The sequence below is a fragment of the Oxyura jamaicensis genome, chromosome 3, assembly GCF_011077185.1.
Source record: "Oxyura jamaicensis isolate SHBP4307 breed ruddy duck chromosome 3, BPBGC_Ojam_1.0, whole genome shotgun sequence".
NCBI lineage: Eukaryota > Metazoa > Chordata > Aves > Anseriformes > Anatidae > Oxyura > Oxyura jamaicensis.
In genome coordinates this window covers 100,575,831-100,591,964 of record NC_048895.1, presented here as the reverse complement: position 1 = coordinate 100,591,964, position 16,134 = coordinate 100,575,831, and positions in this window count along the sequence as shown.

Here is a 16,134-nt window from a genome sequence, read left to right as displayed (position 1 = left end):
GTTTTCCCTTCCTTTAAATGCCCAAAACATAGAATCATAGAATATCCAAGTTGGAAGGGACCCACAAGGATCATCAACAATGCCATCTCCACTGGCTCTATCCCATGTTGCTTCCCAGGTAGCCATGGAGTCCTTTTGTTCCTTCCTCAGAGGTTTTCAGCATGGAGTCGATTGTGCACAAAAGAAACCTGCCAAGAATGGTGCTAAATAACTAGGGGTGTGCAACTCTGCAGCATTGCATAACTAACATATATGCTGTTTAGTAAAACCTAATCTGGGGTAAAATTTAACTTGTTCAGGGGTGGGGGAAAGCAGGCAATAGCTGCTCTTATTAATCACCTGAATATAGTGATCAATCCAAAATAGTTAATCATCTGAAATATATATTGAATGTCCATAGAATGAAGATGCATTGCGATAATGTTGTAGAACAGAAATGATGATTCTTTGCTTCAGGGCCTTTCTGTCATTTAAAGTAATTGCAATAATGGATATGCTAAGTTTATTCCCAGGTATTGCTTCAGTAGAGTCAAATGATAATTAAAAAAAAAAAAAAAAAAAAAAAGCCAGTGAACTTAACACTGGTAAAATGAGCAGAAATTGAGCAACCCCTAAAGTCACAGAGACAGATAGAAAAATGCTGAGTATAGCACTAGCTGAAAGCTCAGCTTTTAGCTATTAAGGTGGAATTTCTGATCCTTATTGAGCTGTTTAAGTGAGGATTGGATATTTTCCATCTTTATAGACTGAACCACTGCATAGCTTGGACAGCAATAGGAAGAGAAACTGCAAATAGGCTGCAGTTGCAGCAGTGCTCTTCCCATGCAGAAACATAGCCCTAGGTTCTTGTCTCTGTTCCTGCTGTTTATGTACCATATCTATTTTTTTTTTTAACTGAAAAATGCATAAATAGTCTCTGAAAAAATATTTCTTATGCCTCCCTTCTTCTGTCATACTCAAGTCATTTCTTTGATGTGGCAGAGAATCAAGTTCCTTCTTGTGTGTTCACTCCCAGGCTTCCTGGAATGATAAATCTCTCATTTCTTGAGAGACTTGGGCCAGCTTCAACTGCGGTGGTGGAGGCTGATTGTGCTACATTCACATCTGTGTCTGGATCTCCAACATGAAGTGGACTTCTGGTTATAGAGATCACTATGAGTAGGGATCCTTTCTAAGGATCACATAAGTGATCATGTAGATCCTTACAACTTAGCTATAGGCATCCTGTATGATAGTGGGCAAATTGCTTCAGGTTAGCTATTCAAAGATATCTAGATTCTTACTGAAATCAGAAGTTATATGAGATTTAGACACCAAATACTGAGGACTTTTGTCTTTTCTGTACTTCCCTTTTCCATGCACAGACATAGAGATGGGACATGGCATTCCTTTCCTTTGAGCAAAGACATAAGTATAAATACATTACAAACTATGGATAAATAAGATATTATAATGATAGAGGCTGTTAAAGAAATCAGCCTGAAGAGCTTTCTAATGAACAAGTCCTGTTTTCATTACTGACTTGGAAGGCAGTATATAGATTGAGTTGTTGTATTTCAGCTATGAAACATAAATTGGGAAGCATAAGTCAGTGCTTTCCCCCCATCCACTCTCATGTTTCTCTCTGTAGACTCATTTTAACAAGTTGTGAAAGCTTTCCTTAAAGGTCATCAGTATTCAGTATGTCTTCAGAGAAATCTGGTATTTTGCAAGGTTGCTGTCTCATTGGTTTTCTGACAGTGAAGAAAAGGTGTCAGCTTGGAAGAAAAGACCAAAAATATATATCTAAGACTATTTTTTGTTGTTCAGTGCTTGTCTGTTCTTTGCTTGTCATGTTGGAAGAAATGGCAGCTCTGCATGTTTACTATTAGCAGCTCCCCGTCTTTTATCTACCTTCTCTTTCATGGCTATCATTTTCACTTGCCAGCTGTTGGAGATATCCTAAGTCTGCTTGGACTCTTCTTCACCAGTCATGTGGTATTTCAGACTCTACACATTATAGCTTACATATTTTCTTTTGTTCTGTGATTTATTGTTTCTGATTTCAAAGCAAACGCTTGCATTAAAGAGTCTTTTCCTCCCTTCCTGCTTACCACTCTCTCCTCTTAAATCTATGATAACGGTACTACAATGAAAGGAAATATAACTCATTTTTTGCTGAAAACATCTCAACAATGTCAGAAGAGTTTTGTTGTTGTTGTTGTTCTTCTTCTTCTTCTATGTAAAGCATTATGGCCCTTCATTGTCATTGATTCAAATTGAATGCTGAATTAATAATAACTCCATATATATCCATTCTTTCCCCCTGAACAGAGCTAAGAAATAGTCTCTCATATTGCACTTGGAACTTAAACCTAACTGATACTGAACCCTTTCTACTGTCACTGCAAATGGAAATAAAGACCATGGAAGCATTTTGCATGAGCAAGAACTTAAAGCTCGATAGTAAGCGTGACTTTGTAAACCAGCCAAGCTGTTATTTTACTAGATGGTAGTAACTTCTAACAGGTTGTCTGTCAGTGTTATTAAGATTGCACTTCTGCTCAGGTAAATATCTCATCTGACTATGCCTCAATTTAAGAAATGGTGTTAGTCATCTCATTTCAATAGGCTTCATATACAAAACAGGATTTTGCTACCAGTTAACAACATTCTGGATTGTAAAGAAGGTCAAACATCTGGGGGGGTGACTTTATAAAAGGCAGGAGATTATTAAGAAAAATGTCATCTAACATGTCTTTTGGTCATGGGGGTGCAATTGATTTATTTTGACTGCATGCCTTTAAAAAAAAAATAAATAAACACAAAGTGTTTGTAATTTCAATGATAATGTTGTAAAAGAGTAAATAAATATATAATCCAAAGTGATTTTTTTAAACCTTTTTGATTAATTTGACTACTGTTATTATTAAAGTATATGTGGATGCATACACAAACAGTAAGACAAAATAAATAAAATATGCTCCCACTAGAACCAGAAATGATCAAAAATTGTAAACTGTGGGCCTGCCTCTCCCTGCCTAAAAATCTGAAAATCTAGATTATAGAGTCAGGTCCACCTTGGCCAGCTGAATCTCAGACAGAGAGAATTCTGTTGAAATCATAGTTTGATGGTGTGGTAAATCTGGAGCTATTCCTTGTATACAGCACCAGATGAAAAATTCTGTAATCATATGACACCTGTTATATGCTCAGTATGTTATTCCAGTCTGCATTAAAAAATGTTTGACTAAGTTAATACTATCAAACTTCATGTCAAGTCGGATATTTTTCATCTGTAACACTAACTTTCTGCTAGATTGTTTATCATATGTTTTCTCATAGCTTATAAAACCAGCATATAGATACCAATTTGAAATAAATTACATACTGTGCTTTCTAGATAATCCACCACTTAAGAGCCATGTCCCTCCCCATGCCCGATTCATATCAAATTCTTACATTTGAATGATCCAGTAACCCACCAGTTCGATAGCAAAGTTTGTGGGACTGTAACCTTAGCTAACTGCTTCTTCCTAGGCTTATAGATTGTGGATGGAGATCGCAATGGAAATCCACATCAAATCTGCAAGGCAGTGAGAGGTCAGATGGACCCTGGGATCTAATCCTCCCTAGTTTATGCGCTTGAGAAGCCTATATTCACCATGCTGACATCCTCAATCATCCTGGGCAGCCAGCACTGATGTAAGTATCTGCTATCCATCATGCTGACTCATCTTGCTGAGACAGATGCCTAATTTTTAAGTTATCTCAGTGCCTAAATTGGATCCTGAGCCGGCAGGCAGATTGACTCTCACTTAACTACTCCAGTGCTTATCCCATCATCTCAAAGTCCATCTGGTTTTCAGCTTCCCTCTACCATGGTGGTTCAACTCTCTCACCTCCCAGTTTTCCCTCAGGTCACATCTTCCTGGTTAAATGTTTACTAGTGTAAGTATGTAAGTATTTGATTATCACCAAGTAGAGAACTTGGAAAAGACACAGGTGTCATGTACAAGGTATAAGAGGCCCCATGAAAGGATTGCATATGAAGAGGGAAAGCCTGCAGACAACTAGCAAAGGTACTTGCTGGGAGAAGACAAATCTTACCTGCTTCAAACCAGCTTGTTCATCTTCTAGAAAACTCATCTCATATATGGAACCTGCCTTGCTGAATATTCTTCCAGCTGTGAAAGGTCAAGATTCTTCACAGTAGCGAAGGAAGAATTTAGAAATGATCAATAAGGTTAGCAAATAAGGCAGAAAGAAAGAACACTATAGAATAAGAGATGGATTTTTTGTTGTCTGCCCATGAACACAAAAGAAAAAAGGAAGAATTTGAACTGTCACCTCCCAAGTCTGAAGCTAGGAACCTAAAATTAGTACCTACATTATTCTTTTTTAGCTTTATTTCCTAATTCACAATTACATGTTTTATGTATATATTTATTTTTTTAATGATGAAAAGCTCTCATATATCTTGGTTGAAAAAAAACTCACTTAGTTTAGTCCCACCGATTGTAAAAATAATCCTATTTTTTTTCTTATTGGAACTTCTGAAGGGAAACAGTTACAGCATTTGGGTCCTTCCCTGTTTATTTATCAATACACCACATAAAAACCTCAGAGCAGAAGGACAAAGAGAGAGAGACCCAAATTAATATATATATCTCAATTTACTGTATTAATATATATATTAATACCCATATTAAAATATATATATCAATTTTTAATATATTTTCTGTAAGACAATGGAAGAATTTCAAATAATCACTGGAGCAGACCATTTGGCAGTGGTAAAGTGGTCAATTTCCTTGACTACTTCCCTCTTCCTTTCCTTTTTTAAAACGTCTCAAATACTATTTGCTGAAGGAGTATAAAAATGAAAAATGGCAGGGAGATTATCTGTTCATGAAGAAACCAGATTTAGAAAAGCATACCACATGAATGGATTATAAAACAAACTGGGCCATGGTGATGGTTCCCATCCTGTCTCAGCCTTAAGCAAGAGTAAGGGAGTTCACCAGGCCCTGCCTACTGCACAAAGTGAGACCACATGGACCAGGGTGTGGACTCAGATGAGGAACAGCCATTCACAAGTATGTTATTTAACTATGTGCTTGATATTGCAAGCTGATTTAAAATAATAATAATAATTATTATAATAATCAGCTGATACTGTCTCATTGTGAATAAAGCACTTTATTTAACCTATCTCTTTATAACTCTCTTCAGCAAAATATATCCTGGATAGGTACTAGGGAGATATTACCAAGGCGTTAAAATAAAATAAAATAAACCAAGAAACTAGCCAGTAAAAACAATAATAAAAAATAACCCAGGTATGCATGGCTTGTTTTTTATTTCCCACAAAGCTGAAATAACATGGTATAGATAGCATTTGTCAACTTCCATCTCTGTGCCTTCATTCTGAAATTGTGCCACTAAGCAAATTAGCAAAATCCACATATTCACACCTGTAAACCAGATGCTGCTGAGCATACAAACGGAGCCACTGTAATTCACACATTGCTACCATATTATAGGCTAGTAAATCATTACACTTTAATGCTTAAAAAAATGGTAAGATAATAATAGAAAACCTCTCAGAAGCTGTCATTGTGGCAGGAAAAACACAACACTGCTAGACAGCATTAACAATCTACTAAGTCTTAGTGCCTTGGACCTCAGCCAAAAAGCTTACATCACCACTTTTAGCTGTTCTTAACATACAGTTTTGTTACTGTAATAATGTAGTTTACAAATCATCAATATAGGATCTTCTTTTTTCTTTTTTCCTTTTTTTTTGTTTTGTTTTCTTAAATAAAAGCTGAGACAGCAGTCTCTGAAGTCCTCTACACACTATGGCATGGAGTCAGTTAATAATGTGACATGCAAATAGACAGAGCTAATCTAAAGAGACTGTTATTAAATTATACCACATCCCCTGGTAGGGGAAAAAGGTAGATCTGAAGTCCCTATTGTGGTGAATTAAGTTTCATTTAATAAAACTTTCATTATTTCCTAACTTTATATGAAAAGAAAACTAAATAGATTGCTTCTGGGCACATCACTGGAAATGATCTCTGTTCTCTGAAAGTGACAATGTCCTGAACATGATTAATATTTTTAGATTTGTTAAACAGCTCCCATAGCAAAGACTGAAATTATTCCCTTGTTATTCCAATATCACAGATGACATTAGTAGTGCAGGACTATTTCTGAAAATACTGTGTATAAGTAACAAGAGTGCGTAATAAACATTCTGATTATCACTTAAAAAAGAGTGACTACATGTTATGCCTGAAGATAGGTGGAAATTTTGTCAATCTAAGTAGTTTATGTCAGAGAATTAGGTCAATTTGCAATGAAAGTGTTACAAAGCTCTTTTGTGTTCTGTACAATCAGAACTCACCATGAATAATCTTGCTGTTTCAGTAAGGTTTGGCCTTTTCCTCTTGCTGATCTTCTTTTGGGTTCCATCAGTTTTATTCATTTCCTTGCTCAAAGCAATCATGACAATAAAATTTTTCACTATATTAAAAATAGATAAACAAATGCAAAGACAACATACATAGATACGAAGACCAATGAACACAGATACAAAGGGGGATATGTAAATATATGCACATTGTGCAGTTCAGTACTGGGATTTAAGTCATTGGAGGTGAAATATAGGGGTGATTACAGTACAGAAGTATGATACTAACTTTAGAAACAATTCAGGGATTGCTGAAATATTAAAATACAGATCAGGATTTGAGAAAGATGGTACATATTTACCTAGCTTCACATTTAAACTTGTCCAGAGGAGAGCCATGAAGATGATCAGAGGGCTGGAGCACCTCTATGAAGAAAGGCTGAGAGAGTGGGGGATGTTCAGCCTTCCAACCCAAGCCATTCTATGATTCTATGATTTAATAAAAGCATCAAAGCTAAAACCTTTTTTTTTTTTTTTTTTTTTTTTTTTTTTTTTTTCTCCCTACAGGAACTGAGTAACTTGGCATGGGGTGAAGGTTTATACCATAATGATTTATGTCTACTATTCATCAAGCTCTCAAGTGGCCTTATACCTCCCACCCTGCTTGTGAAGCAAACCTAACTCTTGTTAGTTACATTGTAGTGAGTGACATGCACATATAGTGAGTTAAAGCAGCTAAAATACACATTCTGGACATTTTTGGAGTTGCTTAATGCCACTAATTAAATCAGCTGCTGGCAACTCTTTCTAAGAAACACTGAACATCCTTAGCCATTTCTGGTGATTTTACTGTGCTAGGCAGATGAACGCACAACCGCTCCCTCACTCCCCCTCCTCAGATGAGGAGGGGAAGAAGTAAAGGAAAGAACAACTCACGGGCTGAGATAAGGATAATTTAATTAAAGAGAAAAAAAATATTATTAAGGAAATATTATTATTAATTAAACAATTCAACTAAAGGGAAAAAAGGGAAAGGGGAAGAGGAAGGGGGAAAGGGAATAACAAAACAAAACAAGTAAAGGCTATGTGGAAGTGCAGAGGAAAGAAATTACTCTCTACTTCCCACAAATGAGCAATGCTTGACCACGTCCTTGAAGCAGGGCCTCAACACACGTAGCTGGTGTTCAGGAGGAGGACAGACATTTTCGCAACGAGAGCCCACCCCTCCCCTCTTCTTCCTTTTTCCACCTTGTATTGCTGAGTGTGACATCATATGGTATGGAATATCCCTTTGGTTGGTTTAGGTCAGCTGCCCTGGTGATGTTTCTTTCTCACTTTTTTGCCCACCCCCTAGGAGGGTCAGAGAGAGTCCTGATGCTGTGCCAGCACTTCTCAGCAGCAGACACAACACCAGTGTGATATCACTGCTGTTCTAGCTACAAGTGCAGAGTGCAGCACTGTATGGGCTGCTGCAGGGAAAGTTAACATCCCAGCCAGACCAAGTACACCATTAGAAGGAGCATTATTGCAGAAGTATACCAGAAGCTGGCAGTTAGGGAAAAGAACAGTTTTCAACATCTACATGAAAGAAGTTTCTCCAAGAATACTACAGCTGCCACAAATGTTGTGACAGAAATGATAAAACCACTTAAATAAAACTGGTGCCCATTACACTGAAACACAAGGCAAACAAAACTATTGAACAGCATTTATTTTAGGACTCACTCATATCTGAATTGCATTCCATTACGTTTTTTTCAGTGCTGAAATTTATGCTGATATCTGTGAATACATCATGATTGCATAAACATGGTAATAGCACATAGTGTGTAGACAATAAGGGACTTTATTTCTCAAAATAAAAAAGTAAATAATAAAAAATAAAAAAGTGCCGGGTCCTGCACCTGGGACACGGCAACCCTGGCTATACATACAGACTGGGCGATGAGACGCTGGAGAGCAACCCCGCAGAGAGGGATCTGGGGGTCATGGTTGGCAGCAAGTTGAATATGAGCCAGCAGTGTGCACCTGGCAGCTAGGAGGGCCAACCGCATCCTGGGGTGCATCAAGCATGGCATTGCTAGTCGGTCGAGGGAAGTGATCCTCCCACTCTACTCTGCGCTGGTGCAGCCTCACCTTGAGTACTGTGTGCAGTTCTGGGCACCACAGTACAAAAAGGACATTCAACTGTTGGAGAGTGTCCAGAGGAGGGTGACAAAGATGATGAAGGGACTGGAGGGGAAGGCATATGAGGAGCAGCTGAGGTCACTGGGCCTGTTCAGCCTGGAGAAGAGGAGGCTGAGGGGGGACTTCATCACAGTCTACAACTTCCTTGCAAGGGGGAGTGGAGAGGCAGGTGACCTATTCTCCATAAACACCAGTGATAGGACCTGTGGGAATGGGGTTAAGCTGAGGATGTCTAGTCTAACATTCTTCACCGAGAGGGTGGTTGCACACTGGAACAGGTTCCCCAGTGAAGTAGTCACTGCACCAGGCCTGTATGAATTTAAGAAGGGATTGGACTGTGTGCTAAGTCACATGGTCTAAACTTTTGGGTAGACCTGTGCGGTGCGAGGAGTTGCACTTGATGATCCTTATGGGTCCCTTCCAACTTGGGATAATCTAAGATTCTACCATTCTTTGAAAATGAGCAGTATCTTACTCAGAAATTTCCACTTATGTCTGAAACAGGAGGTGTCTAAATAAGATGTTAATCAACCTAAACAATGGTATCCGAGGGGGAGGCATGAATTTCTATTTTCTATGAAGTCTGAATTTAAGGCAGTTTTAGTTCTGATTCTTGTATGTTAGAAAACTGTGCAGAACCATCTTTTTTTTTTTTTTTAAGAAAAAAAATTCCTTTTATCTTTCTTTTCATTTCTTTTATTTTTCTTTTCTTTTTCTTTTCCTTTTTATGAGCTGACCACCTGGCCTGGTGTGACTTCATGCCTACCCTGCTTTGAACAGAGAAGAATAAACTTTCAAGCTCCTGAAAAGGTTCTCTTCCAACCTAATTTTTCCTATGATCTTTTATCTAAAGCTCTCTTTTTAAGGCAAATCATATGACTTTGAGTACCAGAAATTAAACACAGAAGTGCATTTTTAGGAACAGGATGATAAAAATCTTATTGTTCTAAGATTATATATGGTTGCCAGGGACTGAAAGATTAAAATGCTCAGTGCTTCATTACGTCAGTCCTAAGGTGTTATGAAAGCAATAAAAGCATTTTCAGTCCATATATATGTGTAAGCATGTTAAATGTGGTTTAATCCATTGTAAAATGCAATTATTTTAGAACTTTCCATCTGCATTATTGGTTATATTTAAATGGACATATTCAGAAAAACAAAACAAAAACAGATATGACTTCATTAACTATGTCCTAAAGAGTGGATAAATATCCATTATGTAATGGATACATTTGCAATATACTGCTGTACTTTTTGCTTGTGGAGGTTGTAACATGTAATTTAATGGCTGCTTTGCAAAATGGCTCCAGATGTACATTAGGTGGGCACAGCTTAATCATGAGACATTGCTCAGACTAAAATGAAGTATTTTGTTATTTTGTGTAGCAGGACATGGCATTAAACCTTGCTTGGCTTGTTAAATTGAAATCAATTTATTATATTATCAGCCATTAGCCTTATGCCAACATCTTACAGAGTCATGAAGCATTTGGTTGAGTGAGAAAACATTTGCAGATCTCATCTCCTGCTGAGACACTTTCTGGAGATGTTGTCACCCTTTATGTATTGCAGTTTTCTCCAATAAGATTGTAGTTTTCATACATAATAAAATTTAACATTTATTCCTCAGAACACATCTGCAGAGCATTGTGCAGACTTACTTGGTTTTGGAGTTAGAAGCCTTGAAGCATTTTTGGTAGCCATAGTCAAACCCTGTGGAGAATTATTATAAACACTTTTCATTTTATTTGGAAAGATTATTGACATCAACTATTGGGAAATATAGGGTAGAAAAGGCAGAAAGAAAGGTCACAGCAGAGCAGGGAACACTATGAGGAGCAATCAAAAAGCATTAACCAAACACAGACAAAACTAAACTGCTCTCATATAAATATGAATATGACTAAAAGAATCAATTCCTTTTCATCTTCATGCTTTTCACATTTCCAGTTACTAAAAGTGCAATTGAAGGACACAAGACTAGGCTAGGAAGTGGATTGAAACTGGCTGTTCCATTTTTTTTTTTTTTATTTTCAAATGTACATGGTTAAATTAGAAACAAACAAAAACCCACAACACATTTAGCATGAATTGTTCAAGCAGGAAACAATGGTAGCATAGCATATATTTTGCTGTGCAAATAGAAATCTGGGGAAAGATATACATCATACACATTGCTTTTGTATTACATTTTGGTTATGTAAATTAAGAATTTAATAGATTCTTTTTCCAGCTGCATACCTCCCAACCAATTTCTATTAAGCAGTCAAGCAGAAGCATCTCTGTCAAAGGTGTGTCATCATTGTTAGGTTTTTGATGATGTTACTTCAGTTTACAACATTCATTTGAATCGCTGACTGATAGTTTTTCATAGGATGTTTGTAACAAGATGGATGGGGGACAAGAATTCCTGGCATTCACCATATGTGCACTTGCAGCCCAGAAAGCCAACCACACCCTGGGCTTCATAAAAAGCAGTGTGGCCAGCATGTCGAGGGAAGTGATTCTCCCCCTCCACTCCGCTCATGTGGAGTGCTGTATTCAACCCTGGGTTCCCCAGTACAAGAAGGACATGGCCATATTAGAATGAGTGCAGAGGAGGGCCACAAGGTTGATCAAACCGTTGGAGCATCTCTCCTACAAAGACAGGCTGAGAGAGTTGGGATTGTTCATCCTGGAGAAGAGAAGCCTTCCAGTACCTAGAGGTAGCCTACAGGAAAGCTGGGGAGGGACTCTTCATCAGTGGGTAGAGCGATAGGGCAAGCGGTAATGGCTTTAAACTAAAAGAGGATAGGTTTAGATTAGATAATCGTAAAAAATTCCTTACTCTGAGAGTGGTGAGGCACTGACACTGGCTGCCCAGAGAAGCTTTGAATGCCCCATCCCTGGAAGTATTCAAGGCCAGGTAGGATGTGGCCCTGAGCAACTTGATCTAGTATGAGTTGTACTTGCCCATGGCAGGGGGGTTGGAATTGGATGATCTTTAAGGTCCCTTCCAACCCAAAACATTCTATTATTCTATGATTCTATATTCTGATAAATTGCCTATGGAAGTAGAACCAATGTTTGTTCTCATTGTTTCCAGTTTTCTCATGTCAAAGTAGTAGGAATCGGTTTTGAATTAATGATACCTTTTATTACAGACTGCTGTAAATATCCTGTTCTTCAGAGCAAGAAAGTATATATATATTATATATATATTATATTATATATATAAATATATGTATTATATTAGATATATATTTTGAGGGTAGGATGGCAGGATCAGTACAAATGAACTGCAAGATCTAAGTAGCATTACTATCCCCAAAACAAAGCCTAGGTTCCTTTTTTCTCTTTTTCCAGATGGAATAAAATTTGATTCAGCGCTTTGCATTCAGATTTGTTTCTCCTTTATAGTACATGCAGATAGATGCATTGGAAAGTGGAGGAACATGCATCCAAGACTTGCATATTTGCCAACACTTTTTATTGCTTCCCATTTCACCTGCATGGGAAAATAGAACACATCCTAAATCAAAATCCTATGTATAATGTAATTTGCTGTCTACATTCCAAATTTGGATAAAAAGTAAAATCCTTAAAAGTCAAAGGGTGATGGAGAAGAACTATCTCTGTTTTCTCACTCCAACATCAAGGTTTTTCCTTTTACATGGCAGAAAGGTCATACAGTAGATATGAAGTTTACACAGGCTGTAAATCTCAACATTTACAAGGAGGAATGTTAATACTCAAAATTCTAAGAATGTCAAACAATTAAAAAGAAAAAAGAAAAAAAAAAAAAAAAGAAAAATAATTTAAGCAGCCAGCCTGACTTTGTCTTTCAACAATGAGAACAATGTTTATGGACACCCTGTTTAGAGAAAACATGACTGCTATTGGATGTGCCATCCTATTTCCAGGTTACCTTTATGACAACCTGCATAAGCAGTCAGGCAGAGGCAGACAAGGACAGAAAACTGAATGCTCTGCTGGCTGCCTGCCATTCTCTGCATGGTGACTGATAATAATGCTTAATCAAAACCCTATCTTGGGTCTTTATCTTGCACCAGCGTGTGCATTCATTCACTTTTTATTTGGATCACGTCCCCCTGTTGCTAGTAACAATCTGAAAATGATAACGTTTGTTGCTATTTTTATTTCTTTTCCAGGGAAAGATAGTTTTCTTCCTCCTTATCCTCCCCTCTCCCTCCCTGATCATACGTATATTGGGTTATTGGCCTTTAGTTGAACTCTATAACACTGAACAAGCTCCAGTCTTTTCCTTGCAGATTAACATTTTAACAGAAACGCTTCCTGTTTATGAAAATGGTGAATTCATATACACAGCTGAACTTGGATACATAAAGGGTTGAATGTTTAAGAGGAAGAAAAAATACTGGTTTACTGTTAATAAATTCTGAACACAGATGGATTTCTACATGTAACTATCCCCACAGTGCTAAAAATGAGGCCTGAGTCATGAGCAAATGAAGCAAAAGTCCTCGGGTAGCAAATAAAGAAGGTGGATATTTAGAAGGTACTTTTAAATAGGCATTTCAGGATCTATTTAAGGCTGGCATATTACCAGCCCTTTTTCTTTTTCTTTCTTTTTTTTTATTTTTTTTTCTTTTCAGTAGATTATTAGTTCAAGTTCTTAATTGTTTTTAGTTAGTCACTAATGTGACTGCAATAAACGTGTATTAGTTCATGAATCCAGTAGGAAAAAAAAAAAAAAAAAAAAAAAGGAGTGAACAATTTAACAAAATATAGTGCAAATGTAGCCATACATTGCTAAGTATAGGTCCCTGAGTGTGCTTAGGGTGACCTGGATATGTCCAGAAGACTGAAGTTTAAGTTGGCTGCTCCTTAAGTTTTGTAGAAGTTTTGAGTCTGACAGTACTAACTTTTGTTTATCATTACTCCCCAGTAATGTACAGAGATGGATAGTTGAAGGTCAGGTAGTGTAAATATCTCAAAGTCAAGGTTTAATGGAGAAATAAAGCTTCAGAAACACTCTGCCTACGATGACAACTGAGACTCATAATTTGCTCCCTTTCTTTCCATTTCAGTATTAAACAAAGCCAAGGTAGAAAGAACCAGGCAGACAACTTTGCAAAGAAGCCCGTAGTTCCTGAAGCGGCAGAGAGCTGTACTGTGTGAATTTCTATTGCAAACAGGAATCTGGCTTCCCTTTCTAGTAATCAGGTTTTACACAGGCTTTTCGAGCTCAAACAGTCCTTTGAAATTCTAGGATTCTGATTTGCACCAGAACAAATGTTTATTTCTTAAACATCTAAGAGCATTTTTATCCTCTCTCCTTTATGTGACATAATGCTGGGAGGAGGATGGTGGTTTGTAGAAATTCTCAGTTTGTTTTCAGACATTTCTAAATTAGCTGCATCTTCGGTGGGAACTGGCCCTGACCCTGAAGTTTTTCATGAAATGTGGGTAGGAGAAAAGTGAGTACACCCACATGGCATTCAACAACAGCAGTAGTGAAGAGACATATTTTTGGCAGAAGTAGAAAAGCTAGCTGGAAAAGTCAACAAAACAGTATGAATATCAGACTTTTGCCTTAAGCCAAACATAAAACTTGTTTAAGATGCCAACTGGAGCAACTGTCCAGAGTCAGATTTTGAAATTTATTTTTTCTGAGTACCATTTAAGGTTCAAGAGTCAATAAAAGGTCAATTTTGGCCTCAAATTGAAGTTATGCAAAAATGACTTTTTCTGAATGATTTAGAAAAGGAAAGCAGAAATCACAGATACTCAAAATACACTGAACTAAAAGTGCCTGTTCACCTTTATTTGCCAAACCAAACGAAACTGCAAAAGAGAAACAAAAATTATAAAACCTAAATAATTATTATTACATTTTAAACTTTTCTTTTTAGTACTCTTAAAAGGGTTAAAAGATGTAAATAAATTTATATGTTCTATCTTTGTATGTTCCTAAAAGAAAATAAGAAAATTATTCTAGTAATGTAAGAAAAAAAAAAAAAAAAGTTTTGACATTGTCCTATGGTATTCATTACATATATGCAAGATATCTGTTTTCCATTAACAACATATAATGATGAAATGATCTAATATCTTTAATTTCAAAATAAGGTGCCAGTGCACAATAATAATCTCTCAGCATCAATATAAAACTTGAACAGAAAAGAAAAAAAAAAGTTAACCTGTAATATCCCCAGTTCTAAGTCTTCAGGCTCTTTGACTGGATTGTATTAACAATGTTCCAGCTAAATATTTGCTATTTCCAAAATGTCTTAGTCTATCACAGTGTTTTAAAGTCTGGGGTTTTCTCCAATATTTTATAATCTACCAAATATCATTGGCTGCATTAAGATTTCATGGATCAGCTGAGAAGAATAATTACAAAAGTATAGAATAGTTCAGTTAGAAGGAACCTTCAAAGATCTTCTAGTCCAATGGCCTGACAACTTTGGGGCTAACCAAAAGTTAAAGCATATTAATGAGGGTATTGTCCAAATGCCTCTTGAACACTGACAAGCATGGGACATCAGATACCTTGCTAGGAAGCCTGTTCCAGTGTTTGACTACCCTCACAGTAAGGTACTTTTTCCTAACACCCCGTCTGAATGTCCTCTGGCACAGCTCTGTGCCATTCCCTCATGTCCTGTCATCTGTTCCCAGGAAGGAGAGACCAGCACCTCCCTCTGAGCTTCCTCTCCTCAGGAAGCTGCAGAGAACAGTTAGAATGCCTCTCAAACTCCTCACCTCCAGACTGGAGAACCCAAGTGACCTCAGCCTCTCCTCCCAGAACATGACTTCCAGCCCAGTCACCAGCTTTGTTGCCCTCCTCTGGATGCTTTCAAGGACCTTAACATCCTTGTCATATTGTGGAGACCTGAACTGCACACAATAATTAAGGTGAAGCTGCACCGGAGCTAAATATATCCAGAGAATCATGTTTTTTGCCAGCTGACTATGCTGTGTTTAATGCACCCCAAAATTCAATTAACCCTCTTGGCTGCCAGAGCCTGCTGCCGGCTCGTGTTGAGCCTGCTGTCAGCCAGCATTCCCAGATCCCTTTCTGCTGAGCTGCTCTCCAGCCGCTTGTCTCCCAGTCTGTAGCTGTCTGGATTTACTCTGTCCCAGGTGCAGAACCCAGCATTTACCTTTGTTGAATCTCATGCCATTGCTGCGCAGTCTTCCAAACTATTTAGATCCTTTTGCAGGGCCTCTCATCCCTCCAAGGAGTCAACAGCACCTCACAGTTCAGTATCATCAGCAAACCTCCCGAGGATGCACTCCACTCCTGCATCCAGATCATTGGTAAAAATGTTAAACATGAAAGCTGATAATAACAGGAAAAAAAAAAAAAAAGAAAAAAAGTATAAATAGAAGTTGATGGAAATTAGCAAAGAATATGTCTGCCAAATGCTTTGTAAGGATAAGAATCCTAAGAAGGTCATTTGAAGTCCATTGGCGTGACAGAAAACAGGTGAGTTGGAGGTGAACTCATAAGATAGGAGATTGGAGTCAGAGCTCAGTAATGGCAGTACTTTCTAAATTTTAATGATAGGAATTGGCAT